Source organism: Temnothorax longispinosus, chromosome 7, assembly GCF_030848805.1.
Source record: "Temnothorax longispinosus isolate EJ_2023e chromosome 7, Tlon_JGU_v1, whole genome shotgun sequence".
Lineage (NCBI taxonomy): Eukaryota > Metazoa > Arthropoda > Insecta > Hymenoptera > Formicidae > Temnothorax > Temnothorax longispinosus.
The window spans coordinates 3,725,101-3,750,093 of NC_092364.1; the positions used below are offsets into that span (position 1 = coordinate 3,725,101).

At 45.8% G+C, this 24,993-nt stretch overlaps 1 long non-coding RNA gene across 1 annotated transcript in view; it reads right to left on the bottom strand.

Moving 5' to 3' along the window:
* LOC139816176 (uncharacterized) overlaps positions 1–21,614 on the bottom strand; it is a 38,638-nt gene extending 17,024 nt beyond the window's left edge. Inside the window, exon 1 of the long non-coding RNA XR_011732964.1 lies at positions 21,520–21,614. This is a non-coding gene — a long non-coding RNA (uncharacterized lncRNA). The remainder of the gene's footprint in view (positions 1–21,519) is intronic.
* Positions 21,615–24,993: the final 3,379 nt, after the last annotated feature.

The window sequence follows — 24,993 nt, forward strand, 5'->3', positions numbered from 1 at the left end:
TTAGCTCGACGATGCACAAACGTCGGGACTTTTTGACATTAACGCAAGACTTTCTCTCCCTCTCTCTTTCTCTCTCTCTCTTTCTCTATTATTTATCTCCCGTCTCTCTTCTCCTCTGTCGACGCTATCTTGCTCTTTTCTAAAACGTGATTTGTGTATCGTTATGCATCGCTGAGTCCGACGTTTGTAATTATTACCTGCGCCAGGATGCAATGATTCTCGAATGTATCCTGGGAAATTTCTGCGTCGCAACTTGCGTGCTCATTTCGACGAGACAATAAATATGTAATATTTAATTTGATAAACTTTTTTTGTTAGTTTCGTAATGTTCTAAGATAATATTAATGGGATATATGGTTAATAAAAAGAAAACAATATTAGATATGCGAAAACTGAATAATAAGTTTTCCTATTATTAAACATGAAAAACGAATAAATAAGGAAAACATGTGTTCACATTAATTAAATAAGAAGAAAAGTTTTCAATAGATTTAAATTTATGTATAACATTGTTTATGTTTGTATAAATGTCATGTCAAAATGTAAAGCAAATTTATGTATCATGTAAGCGAGAGACTCATCAGAAAATCACATGAATTTTAATTTTTTAGCTGAATCTTCGTGTTTCTCGAAAAATTACGAGGGCCGCTATACGAAGCAAGCTCGTAAAATAAAATAGGCTCGTCCGTTACCTGGAAACTCCGAAGGAAAGTCCCGTTAAGAATTCCTTAAAACAATGCCGGGGTGACATCCCTCCACCTGCGACCCCCGATGAGAAAAACGAGGAGGATCTTCTCGATATCTAATCTCGCAACCTTCCGACAAACCCAACGTGATTTGTGCGCATATTTTATTTCGGAAAATGTTCCAAGCAAAACGTTACAACCGCATGCTAGGATTTCTAGTCTATCGATACTATCATTTTGCACTTTTTTATCGTGTATATTTATCTGATTGTACAGAAAGGATAATTATAGATAGTTCAGGATCGATTACTAGTTAATACGATGTATGATAGTTACTTTAATTATTGCATCAATAAGAGAAAGGCGAAGAGGTTGGTAGTCCAGTTCCAAGATCACTCTCAAGCTATATCGACATGTTCCACATGTATCGCTCTGCGAAGACAGCTTACGCCTTGCATCGCGTATTGTTCTGTAGGACGAGGGGGGGGGGAGTCTTCTCGTCGGGGCGGAGGGAGTAGGTCTGAAACGAATGATAATGTGGGGGATATCGTATTAAAATCTGGCGCTACCTAGGCCCGAGCGCAACGAGTGTTGGGCGCCAAAATAGATGGACCTCGTTACAAATGGAATGGAGTTTATAATCAGTATCTCGGTGGTGGCATCTGTACCCCGTTGTCGAGGGCCCGCGGAGAGACGGTAGAGAGACGAGAGAGAGAGAGAGGAGAAATGAAGAGAGGGCAGGGTAAGGAGGAGCTGAGGAAGAAGAGGCGAACGGCAGACACACGGCTGTTGGCGGTTTCTCCTCTTCTGGTTCTGGTTTCTCCGGCTTCTCCGTACCCGTTTATATCTCTCTAACCGGTGCCCTCGCGTCTCTCCGCCGCGCCCTTCCCCCCTTTCTGTCCCCCGCCGAATGCAGCCGTGGCATGCATCGCTGTGGCTGCTGCCACCTGCATACGAGAAACAAGTCCAACAATAAGATTATAATGGTTTGTGGGAATGCGTCGTATTTATCACTGGCCATTGTTTACCGGTGTCAGCTCGCGCTTTTTTAAAATTGAACTCGTGCCCTCACTGGGGGGCTACGCTAGGCGTTACAGTCGAAACGCTAGGCAAAGGACAGTGCACTCTGCGAAAGGTCGGTAGCACGAGCGAACGATAGTGTTCAGTTTCGTATACAGCGCATAGTCATTGCGCGTAATTCGTTCTTAAGATATTCCTTCCGTGAGAGATTCTTATCCTTCAAACTTTCCAACGATGATTGCATATTTCGCATTTGCCAATCGTTAAGTCGAACTCTGGAATACTCTCAATACAGAAAAGCGATATCTTCCTGGCGACCGTACCGCGATATTTACATTCGCGGACCGTGACGGTCAAACCTTGGCCGGCTAAAAAGGCGACAGCCGGGGTCCGTGATAAATATTACCTCGCGACGAGACTGACTCCTTAGCGAGAGACAGCGAGGAGTCGCGCGAGAGGAGGAAACGTCCAGGAGGCAAACGAAGATCAGCGAGGAACGAAGCGAGCAAGGAGCGCGGAAAGGAGTGGACAGACAGAAAGAGAAAGAAAAGAGAGAAGTCGAGGGAGTCGAGTAGAGCGAAGGTGCATCCTTTGGTGCATCTCGCACGCGCGTATTTGCATGCCGTCTGTGCGGAGTAAGTCGAAGGGGGCGTGGGGATCCACTCCATTGGCTCACCATCCGAGTAATGGTCGCTTAGCTACTCCACGAGGGTCCGTTGTGCCCCGTAGGCAACGAAGAGACCCCGATAATTCCTGCCGCGAACCCTCCGCGCGCGGCACTCTTCTCGTCCTCTCTCTCTTTCTCTCTCTCTCTCTCTTTTTCTCTCTTTCCCTCTTCCTCTCTTCTGTCTCTCTACTTCGTCCACCCGTTCGCCGGCTTTCCGCCTCCTCCGCCTCTTCTTCTACTTCGCCCCCTTCTTCCTTGTTCTCCGGTGCGCGCCTCGTCGCGCTCCATACCATCGGTATGCGCCGTGACTCGAGCTGTAAAATCCATTCGCGTAGCCCGGACTACGCCTACCGCACCGTGCGCCGCGGAATCCGCTCGCCGAAGTACGCCTACGTAATATGCCCGCCACGTTTCCTGGAAGCGAGCTATCAAGCGCTAGGCGTTACGAAATGCTGCCTGTCAATTTGCGAGCGAAACGATATTATTTAGGGACCGCATTTTTTTCTCGTGAGCTCTTAACGAGAAAATCGATGTATCCGCCGCACTTGGAAATCTTTTAAGAATATTGAGACTTGACTTGTCGCGACAGCGACGCAGTCATTCCTGTCCACTATCGAATTCTGCCAAGTGGTACCAAGTTTACATCAGGTAATCTGAATGCAGGTAAGTAATAGAACGTCACGCGATATTATCCCGCATATTATATCCGACGAAAATAATCCGACCGGCCAATTTACGGTTTTACCAAACCTCTTACGTGTAATACGTTCGCCCAAACTCGTTGCCGTCTGTCGCGCTGACTCGCACAGAAATTGGGTTCACGCTCGCGCAAGCCCGCTAATTAGCTGAGCCGAGCCGAGCCGGCCAAATGACTCGGTGGTCCCACGAACGGTCCCATATGCCGACCTCGTCCGGAGCTAGATTAAAATCTTAGTTCCCTTCTCCGTCTCTCTCTTTCCTTCGCTCGCCTCGCAACGTTTCCACGTGGGCCCACGGTCCCGATGAGCGTAAAACGCCAGAGACGAGAGTAATTCCGCCGCGTGCGTGCGTGTATGCACGCCATCATGTTGCGCGCGCATGGCACGGTTGTGCGTTCACGACCCTGGATGCGTTTTGTGATCCAGATCGAAGGGATCGTTATCTCTCCCGTTCGGGGCTCGGCCCCGGCCCGTCATGCCTCGCTCGTCGTCAGAAAACCGTGTCTCACCTGGTTTCTCCTCTCTCGGAAGCCCGCCTTCCGTCAACCCACCCGTTTCTCGCGCCATTCGTGTCATCGAACGCGTTGTCCGCGGCGAGACGATTTCATACGGAAGTCCTTCTCTCGGTCGTCCCCGACTTTTCGCGCCACAACGGATGCATACTTCCCCGTATTTATTCTCCACGAGTTTTAATTTGTAACGATTTGCAGTACGGTACCTTGCGAATATATATCGATAAAGAGTACAATTATGTAAAGTATGTATGATTACTGGCGATTATGTAAAGTGCTATCGGCGATGTAAAATTTGCAGCGAACGACTAGGTACGCTTATAAGAGATATGATATCAACCACAAAGTTTCCTTTATAATTTTTTATATTTTTTGAACTGGAAAATTTTTATATTTTTTCTACAAGTATTATATAGAATATTTCATATGTTAATGGAGAACAAAATTGGAATATATTTCCTCTCAGGACATGACTACTTAGCACAATTTCTATCGTTGCGGGAGATCATCTCATTCGCTTCCTCCGCGCGACGTGTGCCGGTACGTCTTTTGCGCGAAACTCGATCCGCCGTCGAAGGCTATAGTTAGCGGATCTAAAAGACCGATCGATCAGTGATGTATTCAAATTTAACATCCCCGCTGTATCGCGAGCGCGAGCGTGTGTATACCCCGTGTAAGGATTTAAACATCAGGTACGCGAAAACGAACTCCGTATTACCTTAAACGCCGCTAAAGTCGTTGGCTGTCGAATTATTCGTGTGGGCCGTCCAAGTCAGCACTCATATTGTCCATTACGCTATCTCCGTCATTATCGCGAATCCTTCGTTATCCTCACCGTGCGTCCCTCGCTGTTTAATATGGAGCTTCTCCCGCGGCCAGGTCTCTCGCCAAATCAAACCTCGACGCTTCGCGAGTTGCAATACGAAAACGTTTTTATCGCGGAAGAGAGACATTCGCACGTATTTATAATTAAATATATCCATTTACGTTTCATCGTTGTAGGTATATCATTCCTGGCGTCAGTCTGCGCGTATTAGCTATCATTCCGACGCGCATACATCATCATTCGTGTTATCAACGATTGCTTACAATCAGTAACATTGATATAATTATCGAGAGATGAATTAATCAGTACACGGCCGCGATCTTTAGACCGCCTCTGTATATTTCGTGCAGATTAACCTGAAAATTCGGGGATGGCGTTCCGTGAAGGAAACGTTAATTCGCGATCGAGAACATTTTGCGCGGATGATTCTTCATACGTGCGGAGTCGTCCACGAGAGTCCACGGCGATAAAATGCGAATCGTGGTGGGAAAAAAAGGTCAGGGCGACGAGACGGGGCGGGGGAAGGAGCGATCGGTCTCGGAGGGAGGAGTAGGGCGAACGGAGCCACGGGGGTAGTGCGCTCGTTTCTACGACGACGCGAGCGAGCGAGCGAGCGAGCGATGCGATGCGATGCCAAGGGTGCCTTAGGTAGGTACCATTATGCAAATCCGTAGTCAATACCTAATACAAGATAATCACAATGATTATACGTCCGAGCCTCCCTTCTCACGGGCCCGTATCTGCCTCCTCTCGTGTACACACGTGTGTATCCCGTCGCCCGATACCTACTCTCCTCCTTTTTGCGGGACGCACGCTTATCCTTTTCACTCTCCCTCCTCCTCCGTGCCCTCCCGCGCCTCCGCAAGATCGTGTACGGTTGGAAGTTAGAAGTGCCTCGGTGCCCCGCGGCGGTCCGCGGGGTCTCGTGGCAAAAATGCAACGCTGCTTATCATAAAATATGCCCGCGATGGAGCGCCCAAGAAAGAAGGGCGGGGGAGAGGGGGCGACGGTCTGCACGTTATACACGAATGTACAGTGTGGTTTGGAAGTACTCGCCAAGAGATTGACGATGGTAGCGATAAAAAGATTTCAGCGGGAGGAACTTTGAGCGGACTTTGGTAAAAATGGCTCGGGGAATTCAGGGAAATCCTGAAAATATTATATTTTATTTTATTTGCCTGTTATAAAAAAGAACATATGCAATATTGACAATGAATATAAAAAACGCGTTAAAATATGAGATATCTATGTGATGCCTCGAAGGTATGATAAAATTCCGCTAGCAATACTGAATTTCGCTAAACGTACACGGAAAGAACGTTTTGGTGAAGTGTCTAAAAATTTAGCTAGATACAGATCTGAAAATAATAATTTTGTTGCACCATCAAAATAATTATAGTAGGTCGCTGAAGTATGATAATAATGCTGTAAAAAAAATTTGACATTTTAGCAATCAGCTTGAGTGTTCCACATAATTATTTTGATGATGCAACAAAATTATTCTTCCGTGTATGTAAATGTATAAGAACGTAAGGCGTCATAATAATAATACTAATTTTATTGAATGCAGAAAATGTTTTTTTTCTAATATTCATTTTAACGCAATATTTTTTACTTTATAGAAATTCTAAATCACAACGGTTTAATCTGATTAGAATTAAGCTTGATTAGGTATAAAGACGTTAAAAGATAGTCGTGACGATCTATCCGAAAGCTTTGTTCAAGCGTTAAGTCGCCACTTCGCGCCCGCAGTCCTCTCGCCGTTACTAATCGTCGCATGCAGGGTGAGGTTCCTGGATGCTGTCGTCCCGGCTATAGAGTTCCGCTCTCCGAGATGTTGCAACGGGGCCCCCGATCGCGGGGCCCTCGCTTCTGCACGCGTGTGTACACTGTGTACGCGGACGTGCGCGCGTATGCGTATCTCTCGCTTGCACTACCTCGTGCGATGGTAGCCCCGCGGCCAATTGGAAATTGTCCCTAATAACAGGGGAACGAGCGCGCTGCACAGAGCGCGGTCCACTCCTATCGCGCGGGGTGGAATGCCGCGCGCTCCGCTCGCTTCTGCCGCATACCGCGCGCCACGTGAGATATTTCGCTGCGCGTGTGTGTACACGGCGCGTAGAGAGCGTACACGGAACCGTAAGTGCATACCGACCAAAGAGATCCAAAACGCGAGTAACTCGAGGAGGACGAACGACCAGATTGGCTGCTGGTCCCGGCACTCCTGCCTCCTCGCGCTCGTCCAATCTGCCGAGACCTCTCGCGAGGGATTTCGAGCTGATCTTATGAAGTCAACGAAAATGTAACAGAAATGACGTCACGATTATTTTCGTTTACTCCACAGATTTAATTATCGCTTTTTTTCAAAGTCAGAACGCAGAATCTGTGAGCGTTGTTCGTATTAATCGTACTGGAAACCGCTAGCGTTCCAGTGAATTTAGAAACCATTTTGCCAGCGAAAATTTGATGATACTTCATGTGTGAGATCGACGATGTCTATCAGATACCGGACAGCATTGTTTCTTCTAATTCAACATTGTGAGAGTAATTTTGTTATCTCTCAGAGCGGCGAACAGAAGCCATTAGTCTAAATAATTAGCGCTCGATCTTCCGAGCCAAAATTTAACTCGAGACCCGTGATGTTTGACAATGTTGATTTACCGTCATGAATCTACACATTGTAAAATGTGCTCGAGGAGAAGAGTGACGGACAAGATGTAGAAACAACGTGATAAATGCGAGGGATTAAATGTAGCAGGCCAGGAAGATCGGTGGCGGATAAACCGTCGGAAGAAATATGACGGTCTAAGTGGAATTGATCGAGCGTTTAGATCACTACGTGGCTGCTTTGCGTGCACGGTAGCCGGTCTTCATCTTTCTGTCTCTCTATTTTTATATATATTTTTGCGGCCACATCGACAGCGATATCGAAGCGCTGGCAAATTGCGCTCGCCACAATTTGCCTATGGAAAATTTATCCCCGCTAACTATTAAGATATGTTTGATAGAGAGCACTCTAAGTGTTTAACCCGTATCGTTTAAGCCTCGCTAGTGAGCATAGATATCGTTAGCATATAGAGATATCATCTCGGCGCGGGACCTTTTATAAAGCATAAGAATAAAATCGCTCTTGGTGACTGGATTTAATCGCGTTAGTTAAAAGCTAATATTCCCTTTTTCAAACTAGAGAACGATCGTTCGCGAGGAAGCGGATTAGTTGCGGTTTGCGAGTACGCGAATCGGCGATTGTCCGTCCAGCTTGGACAGAACGAGGGGGAGAGCGGGTTCCGATGGAGTCGAAAGGGGGCGAACGGGGGGGAAAGGAGGAAGTGATGGTGTGCCGTGTGTTCCTTAATGAAACGTCGCGACAAAAAACGGCCACCCCGGTAATGTATTCGCGGCGGAAGTAGGGCGAAGGGGTCGGGGAACCTGCAGTACTGACCGGCCGTCGCGTCGTCGGCAGCGGGCCCTTCGGTAAAACCGTTACTAATTAACGCACACGGACGCACTTCCCGCTGTCGAAAGCAACGATCGGGCCCGTCGTCCTTTCGTGATTTATCGATCGACGGCCGACCGGCCCGCGTTACTCCTTTGCTTCTCGCTTGAAAAAATAAAAATAAAAAAAAATAAATAAATCGAATGATCCTCGCCACGAGTTCCGCGGCGGTTTCCATCGCCGTCTCTCTCGACGTAGCTTCTTCTCTCCTTTGCCGTCACTTCCTGGACGAACTAGCGCGCGAATCGGCCGGCCGCGGTAGCAAGAGCCAACGATTTCGTTCGTACGTGAGGATAGCGGAAGAGACAGAATGTGAGAAGGAGAGAAAGAGGCGCAAGAGCGACGCGCCGCGCCGCGCCGAGCCGAGCCGAGCCGGTGAGGAGACGCGTGCACGAGTGCGTGATATCGCCGACACGCATCTGAGATCCCGCGCCGTGATATCGAGCACGCATATTACGAGGCCCAGAGAGCAGATGCTAACTTCGGTTGAACCCGAAGCCGCTGCTGCCTCCGTTCCCGGTCGTTGCTTCTCGGCACTTGCGCTTGGGGAGAGAACGGACGGACGCGGACGGCGACGGGGACGGTGTGTGTGCGCTAGAGACTTTTCGAAAGAGTGCCCCGCGGCCACTCACCACCCCGGAGAGGAGCACTTCCTCCTCCGGCCGGCGAGCTGCGATCCGAGCCAACCGGCGCGTCACGTCGCTCGTTTTTATCACGAGCTTGGAGCCCGAAAAAATCCCGCTGTTCCGAGATACGTGAACATACTTATATTAATTATTTTTTACTTACACGAAGAATATACGTTTATGAAAATAACAAATTAATATATAATACTTTGGAATTTACGGACAGCGAGTGTTTGGCCTTAAGAAATAGCGACGGACGGTTTGGGGTACGAGATCGATCGGTGCAACGAACACCTCGCGCGTTAATCATAATTCGTTTCTTGCCGCTTAATCCGCCGAACAATCCTTAACGAGCTGTTTCACGAGCTGTCGATTTATTTCCCTCTTTCGCATTCCACGCTACCGACCGTGCCGAATTGCGAGTGAGCGCGATCACGAAAGCGTCAATCGTTCAATTAACTGCCGCGTTCGCACCGAGGTTCGCACGTGACCGGCACCGCATGAATTTTCGCGAAGGAGCTGTTTCCGAGACGGTTTATCGTTGGTACGATCGTGTGCGTGCGTTGTCTCTTCCCTCTTCTGCGTACCATCCACCTTGCCCAACGTGCGTGCACGCGCAAACGCGCCAAGTGCGTTTGCGTCTTATACGTTTGCAGCCAGGCGCGCTTATCTCGCCGTCGCGGTCGTGTCGCTTTTAATTTAAATACGGATTTCGATTGGGACCGGCGCACGCGAGTGCAGATTCCTTTCCTCTTCTATTGAAAGCGTTTGCACCTGACACTTCTTTCCTCCATTCTCGAATAATTCAGAGATTTTTTTTCTTTTTACAACACGAGCGTGATAATTGACGATTATTTTTGCGGATGCGTCGTTCCTGATGAGGATATCGACGGAGATCGACGGAAATCCCTTCGAGTGAGTCAGAATCCCTTGCTCTCAGGCGCCGTCTTTTTTGTCTGCGACTGTCTGCGAGAACACGGGACTTAAGACCCCGAATGCCTTCATTCCGCGAATACCGCGCGGTTGAGCCGCGCGACGAGAGCCGCAATGAAGAAAATATACGATAGTTGCGGAGACAGGTCGTCGCCACCACCGACGGTGGCTGGGGATCGGAACTCGTGGGGAACCGATTTAACCCGCTGCCTTCTTGAGTTAGCACCTTTTGTCTCGGCCCGGCCGAGGCGCATTTGTCGACGCGGTATGCGAGGCGTTTCGCGCCTCCGTGATCTTTGATTGGCAAATTGCCGCAGCTTTTTGTCCCTCGTTGCAGCTAGCGTACGTTGTCAAGTCGTGGCAATGTACCACGACTCTGCCTTGCTAATGCTCTCGCGTCCGCTTTCTTTCTGGAATTCCAGTATTTTTGATATCGAGGATAATAGTTGTTTAAACGAGCATTAACTTAGAAAATGAAAATAAACATATCATAAAAAAACGCATGTATAAATTCAAACACATAATTTGCAATATGATGTGATAATATAAATTAAAATCGTAGATTTTAGATTTGTGATGCACAATGTTCTTAAGAAATTAATTTTTGATACGAGACTTTTTCCTCATGGTTTAGAAGAACGATTGCTCGCAAGGCATTAATCATCCCGATTATACACGCACTCATTAAATATTAATAAACTTCACATAGATTTGAACTATTTCTTTTTTATCAGGAATTAATTATTGCACGTTTGCATTTAAACCGGATAATAGTGCACAGTGATGCTTACGTTTAGAAAAAAATGCCGGCGAAAGAGTCTCGCCCAGGCGGAGACCGCGAGACGCGATAGTCTCGAGAATTGATTACGAGCGTAATTACCGGTCGCGGATTAACATAAATTTCCATGAGGCTCGCGCGCGCGGCTCTTAGTCGCTTAATAATGCTTGCGTAAAACAATTAAAAAAGAAAGAGAAGAGATCGCGAGAGTAAACAGGCGAATTAGAGATTGAAAATTAGCTTCTGGAATCAGCTTCTGATCCTACTCCGCCCCTCCCGCTCCCCTTATTTCTTCTTTCTCGGCCGTACCGACGAGGTGCCTCGCGCGAGGGACGATTTCCACACAACGGACGCGCAATTATTAATTGCCGTAATTGCATAAGCCGCGACGCTCCGTCTTAACAGCGCAAACGTTGCTAAATTGGTGAATGGCGGCAAACGTTGCTTGGCGCGAACTAACGAAGAGATCTCGCGTGATTTCATTCACATTACCTCGCGCGCAGCACGTCCGTTTGCGCACATGAAAATAGCATATCCGCTTGCGTTTAGTTGCAAATAATTACGTCGCGAGCGAAGCGGTCGATTTCTGTTGAAAAATATGAGGTATCCTGTGTTACATCTCTTCGAGTCAGTGCTTCGTGTTTTGAAAGCACGGCGTTGATATTTTCACGAGTATAATACACATGAGAGCGTAGAGATCATTTATAAATTTTTGATAAAATTAAATATAAATAGGATAAAATAAATTTCTTAAATATCCGGTTTGGAGATTTCAAACTGATTATCGCGGTTTGCATAAAAGATACTTCAAATTGCAAGAAGTAATTAAAACGCTGCATATATATAATGAGAACACCATCACGCGTTTATTACTAGAGAATTGAGGTGATATACATACTTTCGCAGTTTATTGCATAATTGATCAATAAATAATAAGAAATAAGTCTCGGAATGTATAATTAAGTTTTACGATATATAAAGGATAATTCGATAATTATAATTAATAATGCCCGTAGCACGAATCGCTCTGTTCCTTGCGTGCATGTTTAATGCGTGATTCCAAGAAATAACGCGAATCGATCGCGTCGTTATTTGTCACTGTACGAGGTGGTGTCAAGGCCGTCGATAATTTGTGGCGAACATTTCGCCCATCAGCGAATGCTATAACGTTAGAACGGTGTACGTATACAGATAAGATGAGCCGAGATAGCTACGTGGTAAATACAATTTTTCCTGGTGTCATGGCGCTCTTCACCTGTACGGAACGTTATGCATTAACGTGTCGGACGATCGTAATCGCCGCTACGACAAGATCCATGCAAAGATGCAGTTTAGAAACACAAGCTTTCAAACGCCCTTATACAAATGGCTTTAAGCAGAGTTTGAGCACTATTTATTAGGTGATTAAATGAATTCGTAAAATCTACGTGCATATTTAACGTTTTCAGGACTACCGACCTTTCGCGTGTAATAACGAAGTCAAATGCACGTTAAATGTTACAATTTATTTTATATCTATTTCTTTACGTGAGTAACTTTCTGTAGCTTCTCTTGGGACTGTGAAGGTTAACAGAAACGTGTTTCGATTTCACGTTTAGCAGCGTAGCAGAGTAATGGCATCACGCGAGCGACGATATCTCCCGGGAGGACAATTTCGACTCGGCGCGGCTGCGGCAGCGTTCGCGTTAGCTCGGTATGTTCGACTCGGTAGCGTCAAGTAGACAGGGCTAGTTCGTAAGTGACATTTCTCAGAAGCAGAGAGCGAGCGGGATTCTCTCTTTCTCTCTCTCTCTCTCTCTCTCTCTCTCTCGTTGCCGCTCGTCGGGAATGAACGAGAGTGGCACTCCGGACAATCGTTCTCGAAAATCTCCCACGGTACGTGGAGCTCCTCTGCCTTTCTTGCCTCCCTTGCCTGGCCCGATCGTTACTCCCGCATCACCCACGCCCGACAGACATTCCCCCACTGGCCGACGCGACATAGACCTTCTCTCCTCTCAACCCCTCCGGGCCTTAAGTCCCGAGGTTGCGCGAATTATCAGTCGTGTGTGATCACCAAACTCGCGATCCGGCTTGCGAGCATATCGGCTCCCGACAAAGAGGCTGGCCCATCCATAATTCAAGCAATCTGACAGCCGTGTACCACCGCCGTGAGAGTCGAGGCGCCGATTGGCTCCTTAAGCGTGCAAAATAAAGTTCTTTGCACGGGCCCTTCTTGCATTCGCTGCCAACGCCCTTTTTCTCTTACGCGTCAATTATATTGACGTGTCGTCAACACTGACAGCGGGCAGGATAGAAGAAGAACGTTGAAATCAAAATCCCGGTGGATAGCCGTTATTTTTATTCCCGTGGTTTAAAATTGATTCTTAAAGAATCCAGCTTCCATTATATACATACGGTTTCTTACATTTACTTTCATAAAAGAGAAAGTGAATGGATATAAACTTAGGAAACCAAGTTAGAGACAAAGTGCGCATCTTACACGATGTTTGAAAAAAAAAAAAAATATATCGCTGAACGTAGACTTCGTTGCACCATATAGTAATTAAGAATTGAATACGTGCTTTCGTGAAACACACGAGAAAATATGATGTCTGTATTCGTGCGCGGTATAACAGGATACGAAGCGCATACAACAGATCACAAGCGCACAAGTGTAACATGTACGACCATCGAGTGGAACAGAGCGGAACGGGTATATGATTGTAACATTAATGAAAGACGAACTCTTTGATCATAACGACGAATGCGCTTTAATATCTTTGGTGTCTCGTCGTTTATTAAATTATATTACTCTTGTCGATCTCATTATTGTTATAATTATTTAATAATCTTTCTGTATGATGTCGGGTTCTTGAAGAGGAAATTTCTTCGTGCCGCGTGGCGGACGGAAACAGGATTTGCGACGGGCGGCAAACGCGGTTCCGGTTGCATTCGTGGAAGGGAACGGGTGCCGATTGAAATAAAGCAATTAGAAAATTACCATATATAATACCGGCCGTTTCCGAAAGCAGTACGAAAAGGAACGGCACGGTGCACGCACGCGGTTCGAAGCCGAATGCTATCTGATATAGGAGCGTTTCCCCGCGTTTAAGCCGTGGCATGCAGCGCGCGCGCACTCTTCCTAATCTATGTGGTAACTCTCGCGCGGCCGAGGGCCTCGTTAAGAGGGGGTCACAGGCCTCTTTCGCAGAGACTTGCGAATTTCGCTGCAGATCGCCGATTGAGCTTCACCCCTCTTGGGAAAATCGTCCGCCATCGAGGCCAAGGCTCCGTTGTATCCCTCTCTCTCTCTCCCGCGTTTTTCACCGACACGATCCAAAATCCTGTTGCGTGTCGTGAACCTGACAGACCTTGAAGGACATTTCACGCGGTAATAATGCTCGTGAATAAAGTTGAAAGAGAGAAAATGCAGGAATTTTAATTAGCTTTTTGGCCTGTTTCTTATGTATTCTGCTGGAAAATATCGCCGAGTGACCATGGGTAATTGGAGAGTTAATTTATGGATGCTACTTTAATATCCTTATAAAGAGAATTATTCATGTTTTATTTGTGATATATATATTTCGAAATTATCTTACGCTCATAAATAATAAGCAGCTTTTGTTATGCAATTAAAAAAGAGAAGAGATTTCGTAAAGATTAATTATTTAAAAACGATTAGGAAAAAAGGATCGTTGTGAGGGAGAACAATACAATATCTTTTTCAAGATAACTAAATAATATTCTTACAGAGAGTGTTTAATACGCTGTATTATTTTCTATGAGAGCATTCTTTTTAAGTGCAATTTTCCACCATTATACGTTACACGCAATGATACGCGGATCTTTCGTCGATTATCTCGAATGTCAGTTTCATTCTAACGTTTATTCCAAACCGCTCTAATGATACGCTAATGATACCGCTCAAAGAGTAATTAGATTTTAATTGTGCGAAGTAATAAATAATCGTGATTGTGCTGTCGCGGTCCGAGCGCCCGCGCGCCGGCCAGGGTGAAAGCGAGCTGGCAGATTTCCTCCGGAAGCCGTCGCCGGCGCGTCCTGAATCCGCTCATTCCGAAAATCCTTTTGTATTTTAATGCCGCCGGCCGATATTTGAGCGCGCTGGCACGCACGCCCCGCTTGTATTCAAAGCAGCCTTAATTTGAATAAGGAATAAAGTGCCTTTTCGAAGTGATATAAGCGAAACGCGCCGATCCGCTCGGGGAGGCGCGCGGCGCGGCGCGGCGCGGCGGGCCCCTCCGCGCACAGGGGCATTTTATCTAATCTTGTCATGCCATGTAAGGCGGAATGGGACAGGCAGCTCTTAAAAGTCGCAGCCACCGACGTTATTATTTAAATAAGGTCCACCCTTTTCTCTCTTCGGCGGTGGCGAAGCGCCTTTTTATTCACCTCGCGCGTCTGCGCCGCCGCGCCGCCGCCGGCTGACCGATACGGAAATATCGATATATCCTTTCGACGCTAAAAAGCGCGGTCCATTATTCGCGTTTTTGACGAGAATCGGACTGCGAGTATCCGAGAGATTCGATCGATCGCCATTCTCAATTAAATTTATCAGACCTGTAATATTCGGTTATGGAATAATCGTGTATGGAATAATATATGAAATTCAAGCCTGTAAGAATTTACTTGGTTTCACTATATAATTCATCGTGAAGGAAATCCTCAAACGAATTTTCTGAAATGTTGAGACGTGCCTGTCGGCCACAGTCGCGCTTTCCGCCGCCTTCTCCCATATTAACGCATTTACATAAAACATACCGGGCAACAATCGGCGATCGCGCTTCGACGTGCGTCGCATGACGGATGACGGCGGGCGGGTGGAAATAAAAAGAAAGACTTACCTATATGGCCGATAGGGACGTACGATAAAGCTAATGGAAACGTGCCAATAATATGTCCGTGGAGTAGAATGGAAAGACGTGTAATGAAAGGTTGCGCGCGAATAATATGTAACTGTCGCGTCGCAACGCGTTCCCGATTTTGCGACGCAACAGGATCGTGCGAATACCTTTTTCCCTCGTCTGATAATGGAAACGGACAAGGCGCCGCGACGCGTTGTCGCGCGTTGGGAAATATGGAAACTCGAGCGCCGCGCTCCGTGCATATTTTTATCGCGTGTCGCTTTTGTTTATCGCACGCCGTCAATCCGCTCGAGCTGAGCGACAATGTATACAGCATTTTCTCATTGTTACTGTATCTTATTGTGAAGGGAAAAACAGTATTTTCTGTGTTCTCATATTTTTTGGCAGATTTTATCGCGGTACCCTGAATTAATAATCTCATTATTTAATTAAACGTGGAAGAATTGAAGACATAAAGGCTCTCGTGCAATACGTGGAAATCCTAGGGTAATGCACGGCCGCTTGCTTTGTTGTTATTAAGCGGTCATCGTACGTCAGAAAGCGATTAAGATAATCTGACTGCAAAATCGGAGCAGCCTCGAGGCACCACCGACTAGGCGAACGAAGTACTGCCGTAGGCCGTGCCACGAGACCCTACAGGGCATCCGGGAACAGGTGAAGAGCCGTAATAATATGGAAATGATAGGCAGCGCGAACGATTTCGCGGCGGAACGGATATACAAAGCGCCGGCTGTAAAAACGCGTTTGTTGGTTCTTCCAACCGCAACAACGTGGTTTAGTTTATTGCGGCTTCTCTCTCGTAAAAGGTCTCGGTTCTTTTATCTCTTCTCAGTTTTTCTCTCGATATTATGCGTTATTAGTATCGTTCGTCTTGAACTCCAGGAAATTGCGCTCGCTCACGTGTTTTATTTCGCATCCCGTCAAAAATAATGATTCGAATAATACAGCGATTATTTAAGACTTTAGCATCTCCGTATACTTCACTTTTTTTATTATACGTAATCCCTTTGTACATGAGTCTGCGACAAACGTCGGGTGTTTTTTTTTTTTTAAACTTACGAGCCTTGGGCGAAGTCGGCTCGGATTGACGATGCTCATCGATCATTCGCGGTCAACGCGTGGCACGTTTTACGGAGGGACGTTTGAAAAATGCCCTTTGGGTACCTAATCGTCTAAGGTGAGCACGACTGACGGCGACAACAACGCTCGACGAGAACGACGACGACGGCGTGGTCAGCCAGGGCCGAGCTGGCCTACATCGTACAACTCGGCCTGGTGGTTCGTGAGCACGCGATCTGATAAACCTAGACGTGGCTCTCGTGCCGAAATAAACCGTCGCGCTTTACATAATGTGCGGAGAGAGAGAGAGAGAGAGAGAAGGAGAGGAATGGAGAGAAGGCGCGCGAGGGTGGAGGGAGACGAGGGCTGTTGAGCGTGCGGTGCATGTCCGTTTCCGCGTGTTTGCATCATCGATAAGTCATCTTTCTCCCCGGGTATGGCGAGGAGGCACTCGGGAAGTACTCGAGAAGCTCGCAACATACTTTAGGTTTTGTTAAACCTTTCCGGTTAGGCCCAACCCCCGCGCGCACGAAATCTCCCTCTCGCGACAGTCTCGCCCCTTCCCGCGCGATACATATCGAATCCCGCTCTCGGTCAAAGCGGCACCGATAATGTCTATCCGAATGCAGCAAAACGAAAATAGTTTGATTGTGTGCGACTGTCAAGAAAAAATTCTTATTTTTGCGAAAGTCGGAGTGGAAAGATTTCATTGACGATCTTCCGACGGTAGAATATTCCGCGAATAATTTACCGCTCAGATTTATCGTTGTATCATAAAATATTTTAGCACAAAATCAACATCAAGAATATATTTGTCATTACTCATTCGATAACAATTCTGTGGTATCGCCTTTATCAGTCGAAGAAATATGTAACTTTTATTGCTATTTCGACTGCCGTTTCGGTTCTTTTACGAAATTTTCAGAAACAGTTTATTTTAACGCGTTCACATTTTCAACAGTTTCTTTTTCCTGCAAAAAGCGTGGAGTCGCGACGCTCATGACGCGAAGAGATGGCGGTCGAGGTAAGGTAGCCAGAATGGCGAACTGGGGAATGGCCTGAAACAACGAGAAAGCCGAGGCCGGAGGATCACCGAGTGGGTGGTGGAAAGGCGAATGGTAGAGGTTGAAGAAGTCAGGATGGCGCGGTGTGGAGCTAGCCAACCGAGACCGGCGGTCACGCGAACGCATCCGCGATTCGCGTCCTGTTGTTATTTTTATCCGTGAGCAAAATAATTTAAATAATTCCGTCGCGGAATGCGCCGTTTGTGTATGAATTTTCCATAAAATGTTACGTTCCAGACGTTATGACGGAAAACGTCCGAGTTTTCTCCCTCTCTCAGCCTTTTTCTCCTCTTAACCCAGGAATCTGATGAAACCTAGTCAGGCAATATTTTATAAATAGCATTGTTATTATATTGTTGCATCGCAACGTTACGATTTTCACAGACGATATCTGATAATTCGCGCGCGATCGTCGCAGATATATCCGTCTCGGAATAAATAAAGCGATGAGTCTCGAGTTTTCGCGAGCGTAATTAAAACGTCGAGCTTCACAGGCCGGTAGATGAGGAACACGGGGGGGAGGACGATCGATGAGCGAAGATAGTCGGCCTTCCGTTTAAATAATTCTCCCGCAATTCCAGGCAAAATGTTATCAAAGACGTGGTGCTTTATACGGATTATAACCGGCCTCGCGTTCATCGCGAGCGATTCTCCACGCGCGAGAGCCACGGTGATTCTTCAATTTCGCCAGTAGCAATTCCCTTTTCCAATTTGCGAAGGCGAAAATGAACGCTAAAGCGGTCGTTGCGGCATCGACGACGATCGCCCCGGCGCGGTAGCGTTCGTCGGCGCGGAACGGCGACCACGCGGATATTATCATAATTTCATAATTAGCTCGTTCCAGGGGTCCTTACCGCCTGTCTCGAGGCAGCAACATTTAAACGCTCGTCGGACACGCTACCGGCTCTCGCTTCTGCGTTTCTCTCGTCTTTCTTGTTCGCTTATTGGCCGGCCGGCTGTTTCTCCTCGCGCCGACGGATTCGTTAGTTTCATGCTGGGAACATGTACAAGTTGCTCCCACGACTTCGGAATTGTTTAAGTAACTTGAGAGGCTCATATACACGCGAGCTCATACTTATTTAACAAAATTCGGTCTCTTATTTCGGCTTTATTGATCCTACTTTTAACTCGTTAGTCGATCTGGGTGTTGTATACTTATTGTTAGGAACTTTTTAAATTTACATTTGTCTGTCGTATCACATATTATTTACAATTCATTACATTACATATATACGCAAGATTACGGATTACTATGTAATTTTCTCAAATTAATTCGCAGTAGTACGATTAATAAATATTTTATATCGCTTTAAAAATGAGCAAACATAAGAAGAGCAACATCAAAGCTTACTTATCTTTATTAATTTAAAATAGATCCTGAACAAGATCCGAAAGATTTCCGTATCTTTCGCATTGGCTATTTCACGCGTTGTTTACTCCACTTCTACACGGAAATTTGATATCAAATAATAGACAACGCGAGAGAATCGTCTACTTCGACTCGGAGCGCGCAACAGTTCATCCTTAGAAAATAATAGCACGATTCATCTCATGAACGGAAATCGATTTTCTATCTGACTCTCTTTTCTCTAGCGTAAAATGTTCTCTCCTTCTCTCATCCGGTTAGGAAGAATCGCATGGCACTTGTTAGATGTGATGATAGTAAGTCGAGCAACCCCCGTTTGCGCATACCATAGCTCTGTCGATCTGAATATCTCATACTTACAAATTGACCGAAAATGGCTGAAGAACATAATTTTGAAAGTATATATCGATGCGCTGTCCATCGTCTATTTATTTAATGCATATATACTAATGCAAGTCTTTCGAATCCTTAACTGTTCACGCAACGTAACGATTGGTCGCGAGAGGATCGATTGACGAACATTTGTCAGTCGAATTCGGAAATAGAGAATTACAGCTTTTGAACGACTAAAGTGCTGGTCTACAACCTTGCTTTAAAGGATATTTAAGCTTTAAGCCGTAAGAAATTGACCAATCACAATGAGGAATGTGAGGAGAATACTCGACTGTGATTGGTCAATTTCTTACGGCTTAGAGCTTAAATACCTTTTAAAGCAAGGTTGGTAGACCAGCACTTGCGAGAAACCGTCTAAGGGGCCTGGACGATTTACGTTACAACGATTGCATATTATACATATATCATGGAAAACTTTACGTCGCTCTTTGTATAGGTATTAACAAGCCGGTGTTACAAGGTATTATATAGGGTATAATGAGAGGCTACGTGATATCGCGCGTACGTATGTTTAGAGTGGTTCTGCACTTTTACGAATGGGGCGTTGCACGTGGATGGATCGCTGCATGCGTAGACATCGTACCCTTCAAACGGATGAATTAATGTCGGGGTGATATCATCTCGAGCGATGCGGCGACAGATACGTGTCTATTTATAACGTGAACTGTGCCGCCCGAAAAAAATTTCTTTCGGATCCCATCGCGTTGAATTTAAGATTCTCGAGACAAAAAAGGGGAGAACAATCGACGTCAATTTCAATTAAATCAAATCGCTTGAATGATTTACCCTTTAGCCGAGCGCACTGTCGTAACCGTGTACGGGAGATCTTAATCCTTTCTGCTATAATTAATTGCATTACAATAGAAGAATTATCTCGTTTACACACTTGAAAAATTTTCTGCTGAACGCAAAAAATTTATTTTAGGAAGTTAAACATCGGAATTTTTTTTATTTTTCATGCAAATATAAAACAACAAATGCATACACGAAATTTGCTGAAGCACATGACAGTTGGTATTGAAAAAAAAATATACATAGTTGTTTCCAGTCGAGCGAATTTGTTATTTAATCGGCACGGCAGCCGTAATCAGTCGAGGCGCATAATTGCTCCACGCGTTTTGTTTCGGTTTTTCGTTCGTTGCTGCAGCGAGAAATCGCGTGGTAGCCGGCGGCCGGAGATTATTGTCGAAAAGTGGGCAGCAGCTGATCACCGGAACCGCATTTAAATACGTAATCGTTCGACTAATGCTCGCGTTTTGCCGCGATGTGTGCTCGCCGCTGCGCCGCGCCGCCTCCTCTCTTTTCCTCTCCCGAATTTCGCTCATCGAGGTTTCGACGGCCGTTGATTTGCTTCCGCCACCTGCCGCTCTCGCTTTCGCGTGTGGAGTGCCACGTGTCACGCGCCTGTACTTCGTATACGCCAATATTTGGTTGACATATCGTCGGTTTAAATCGATCACTTACAAATGATATCCGCCTTGAGAGTCATAACTTTAATGTTCTAAATTTGTATAATGTTGCCAAATTTGTGTTAAAATAATCTACAAGTTTAAAATAATTTTGCAGATTTTAAATCCTTCGCAGATTAACCCCTAAATGCCCAGACCCTTTAGAATGATATATTTTCAAATGTTCCCCCCAAAAATGGAGCTCATGCTCTCATTGATGATAGTTGAGTGATTGACCTAGCCGGTTGTACACGTAGCAGTACTCAGTTTACTTAATTTTTTATACTATGTTGAAATTGAAATTTTAACAATATAAGCATTTTATTCTTTTTTCCAAGCCTTGAACAACATTGAACATAATTTTCATAACTAAATATCAAAAAATCAATGAGTAAGGAGACATTTTTCATGCTGGGGTCTTTTAGACCCCATGTGTCATTTACGAGATTCTTGAGAAATGTGGCATTTAAGAGTTAAAAATTTGTACATTGAGTGATTTAATTCAATTAGAGCAGTATAATTAGGTGATGCACACAATGAACAACAGTGCGAAATGACGAAGCACATTATCAAATTTACGTGCTCGCTTTGTAATAATTTCACGTCGGAAAAGCGATATATTTATATCGATAATTTTTGAGTCTGTAGACTCAATTATAAACAAGCATCCGCTAATTCTCTAATCTTTTTCTTTATTTTTATCGAAACCTCATATTATTATCTGTCTCGTTTAGTACATAGTTCTTCTCTCTTTTTGACATTTTCACACATCATTACGACTTTCACAATTTTCTGTCTCGCTTAGCCCACAATTTGATTTGAAGTGGCATTTTGTTCTACTCTATTATGCTACAGAGATATTTATAGAATATTTTACGATCTCGAAACTGCACGGCCGTAATCGGAGTGCACGTCGTATAACAACTCCGGCTTATTCGTGACAACGAGTGCGTTGGTGACACGCGGTGGACGCATACAAACATACGATCGTAGATGCATACGTACACATGCGTACATACGTATACACACATGACGGCTTTTCAATTCCGCCGAGTGGAAAGCCCCATTTAGCCGGAGATACTCACGCAAAACAGCGAGGAGGACGGCGTTTTGTATCACGTTTTGTACAAGCGCGCAAACACGCACACACGTGCGCCCGCGTAAACACGAAGAAGAGAGCTCGCGAGAGAAAGGGTTCGTCGTCGGATGAGGACAACAGGGGCGGCCGGTGGTGTCGTTGCGCACACTTACACGGAACGTGTGTATGTGTGTGTGGAGGAGGAGCGCTTACGCGCGCGTGAATGCGTATCGCAGCGTATGGAGACGCGCGGGAGAAGGAAGAGGAGCTGGAAGTTATTCGGCGTGTGGATGTCGTCGTGCGTTTATCGTACATATGTACTCTTGTCCTCACGTACCACGCACGCAGGGACAGGGGTGTATTAGAAGTAGGTGCACCGACACGAGGAAGAGTACGCGACGGAGGTGGAGCAGGAGGAAGAGGAGGATGAGGTTGAACGCGGTTGGATGGCAGAGACGGTCAGCCGAGCGAATGGTATCGTGTCGCAGTGTGCAACTCGGCGTACTGTGTACCCCCGTGTGTCTCTGTAAAGATTCACAAGAGCGTCGGAAGGGAGGGAGAGAGAGAGACAGAGAGAAAGAGAGACGGAGAGTTGAGACGCGCCGCGTTGCCGAGGGAAGCGAGAGGGACGGGCTCGTCGATATTAAACACTTCTTTATGCGCTTCCGCTCGAGGCAGCGTGTCAGCGTCCATACACGCCGCAATCGCAGAGACACACTCGCGACACGTTAGAAAAGATGGTTGGAGGAGGAAGAGGAGGAGGAGGAAGAGGAGTGGACTCGACGAGAGGGAGAGAGAGAGAGTGGGAAAGATCAGAGAAAAAGAAAAAGAGAGAGAGAGAGAGGGAGATCGGATACATAGCGTGTGCATGCATGCGACTGCATCGGCATCAACAGCCAACGAACACCGCTCTCGTCTTTTGTCCATCCACGCGAGGCGACGGCCGATTGTGCGACGCGTTGATAATTTTAAAACAATGCCGACCGGCCCGGCCGCACATTGTGCAAAAATCACGGGGACACCGGTGAAAAGAGAGCAAAAGAGGAGAGGAAGAAACGAGAGAGGGTGGGTGGCGGCTCGTTCGTTCGTTCGTTCGCTCGTTCGCCCGAACAGGAATGGATGATGGTGCGCGCTTTTATCTTGTATTGATGAAAAGCCAACCTGCCTCTCGATCGGCTAATCGACCGTGTGTGGACACCGGAGATTCCATAGAAAAGCTCCCGAGAAAAATGGCCGCGAATATGCTTGTCTTGCTCGGCAAGCGATGACGAGATACACCCATCCGGATAGAGACGGCTCGTCCGAGGACGAGCGGAAGCGAAGAAATCACGTTAATTGAAACAGTAAGAGTTCCCTCGATGCGATTATAACGCGCTACATTCCGCTATTCTTGATTGCTATCATCCGGATAGGTAAATGCGTTCGTGACACAGTGGTTTTGAGTACTCAGAAGCGGAAGGTAATGATGAACGTCATGGTATAAACGCCACTATGTGTTGGAAGAGAAAGATAATAACACGTTTTAAATAAAAATATTAATAAAGGTCACAAAAATTAATAAATTAATAATATTATTTTTTTATCCCTTATAGCCGCGCTGTCGTCATTTGCGCGCGAAAAATGCAAAATGTTGATCTATATTGGGAGCTTTCCAGCAAGCGACACAAGTCGACACAAGCATCGTTCTATCTTTCTTTTTTGGTAATGAGTAACAAAGATAAAACGATACTTATGTCGACTTGTGTCGCTTGTTGGAAAGCTCCCATTATAACTTTCCGAACACAGTCCTGGACCAAAATCTTTTCTATATAGTATCGATGTCCCATGATATCAGTGCTACTCGGCTTCCACGTTGACCGTCGTTCGATATGATTCGGAATACGTATGCAGATATATGTATATACATTGTATACATACACATGTAGGTGCTCACGCTCTCGCCCGTCCCCATGTAGTCGCATTTGCCGATATCCACGTTGCGTTCTGCAACGAAACAGTGCAAATCACAGCCGCGCGTACAGCGATGCATGTCATAATGAACGCCGGGCGACTTTTTGTTTCGGTCCCGTCGGCCGGAAATATCGGCCATTTTGAATTTTCAATTTTCAACGCTCTAGTAAGCCCCTTCGCGGGCCCCTCCTCCCTCGACGTTTCCTCTCACCCTTCCTGTTCCTCCTCGTTCCCGTTCCCCGTTGCTCCCGTTGCCTCCTCCCTCGTCTTGTCGCGCGCGTACGAGAGAGCGCGTTACACGGGAGTGCCGTCTTCGCGGAAATTCAGAAAGAACCTCGAATTTTTGGAAAAGCAGGTATCGAAGTGGAGTAAACGTTCGTGGAGGAATTGAGAGGAAATTCGATGCTTTTAGCCAAGGTATTTCGTCGGAACGGTGTGGCAACTCGTTACGCGATATCGCGGCTGATGTACACAGCTCGTGTGCAACTCGAACCCCCCATCGGCCCCCCCTTCGTTCTCCGTGCCTATCTCACCCGACATATGAGCGGCGATTCTTATTTCCGCGGATTTCTTACTTCTCGCTCTCGGTTCCGCTTACCCTCGCGCAGGAATCCATTTCGCGGATGGACGATTTTTATAGGCGATGACGGAGATACGAGCGGTAATAGCGGGCGCCGCGGTGGATCCGCGGACTGATTTTACGCGAGAGATTGTCGGCGATATTCGGGAGAGAATAATTATATATTTCTCCCGTTGTGCACTCGATCGCACGTTGCACCGACGCACTTCGCTGCACCTCGCGCCCCTTCGACGCGTTGTCAAGATATATGTGTTAACATTAACGTGATGTGTTACGTATTTGCGTCTGACAGATTATATTATTAATAAAACGTCTCTAATTATTTCCAAAAGCGAATACTTAGCAAATTGTTAATTGGAGATGTCCCAAAAGAGAGTTTAAAAAGAGAAGACTTATCTTAGCAGAATTTATATAAATTGAACTTATATTATAAATGTATATAAAACATTCGCGAGAATATATTATACGTATTAGAATATATTATTTCGTATACATGAAAAATTTTACTTACAAAATAATATTTATAAGAATATATATTACACGTATATTAAACGAGAAATTACGAACTTAACTTATAAAAATTAATATTCACAAGAATATGTTCAAGAAATTGTAAACTTAACTTATAAAATAATGTAAGAATGTGTTATACATATTACAGGAGAAATTATAAAGATTTTTATCTTATTAGGCGTTATATAATAGCGTAAATCTCAATTTTTCTGAAGTTATTGGATTTGTCATCATTAAATCGAGAAGCTCGATTATGATACAAAGTTTTATAGATGTTTATTAAGGATTTTTATGATTTTGATGTGCGCGGCAGGTACATAAGATATATTTGCATGACTAATGAAAGTTTAAGATCCTCGTTTATTTTCAATATACGATGCATTCGATCGAGTGAACGAAGGAAAGCACCGAGCGGAAAACGAGTCATTTACCGGGCGA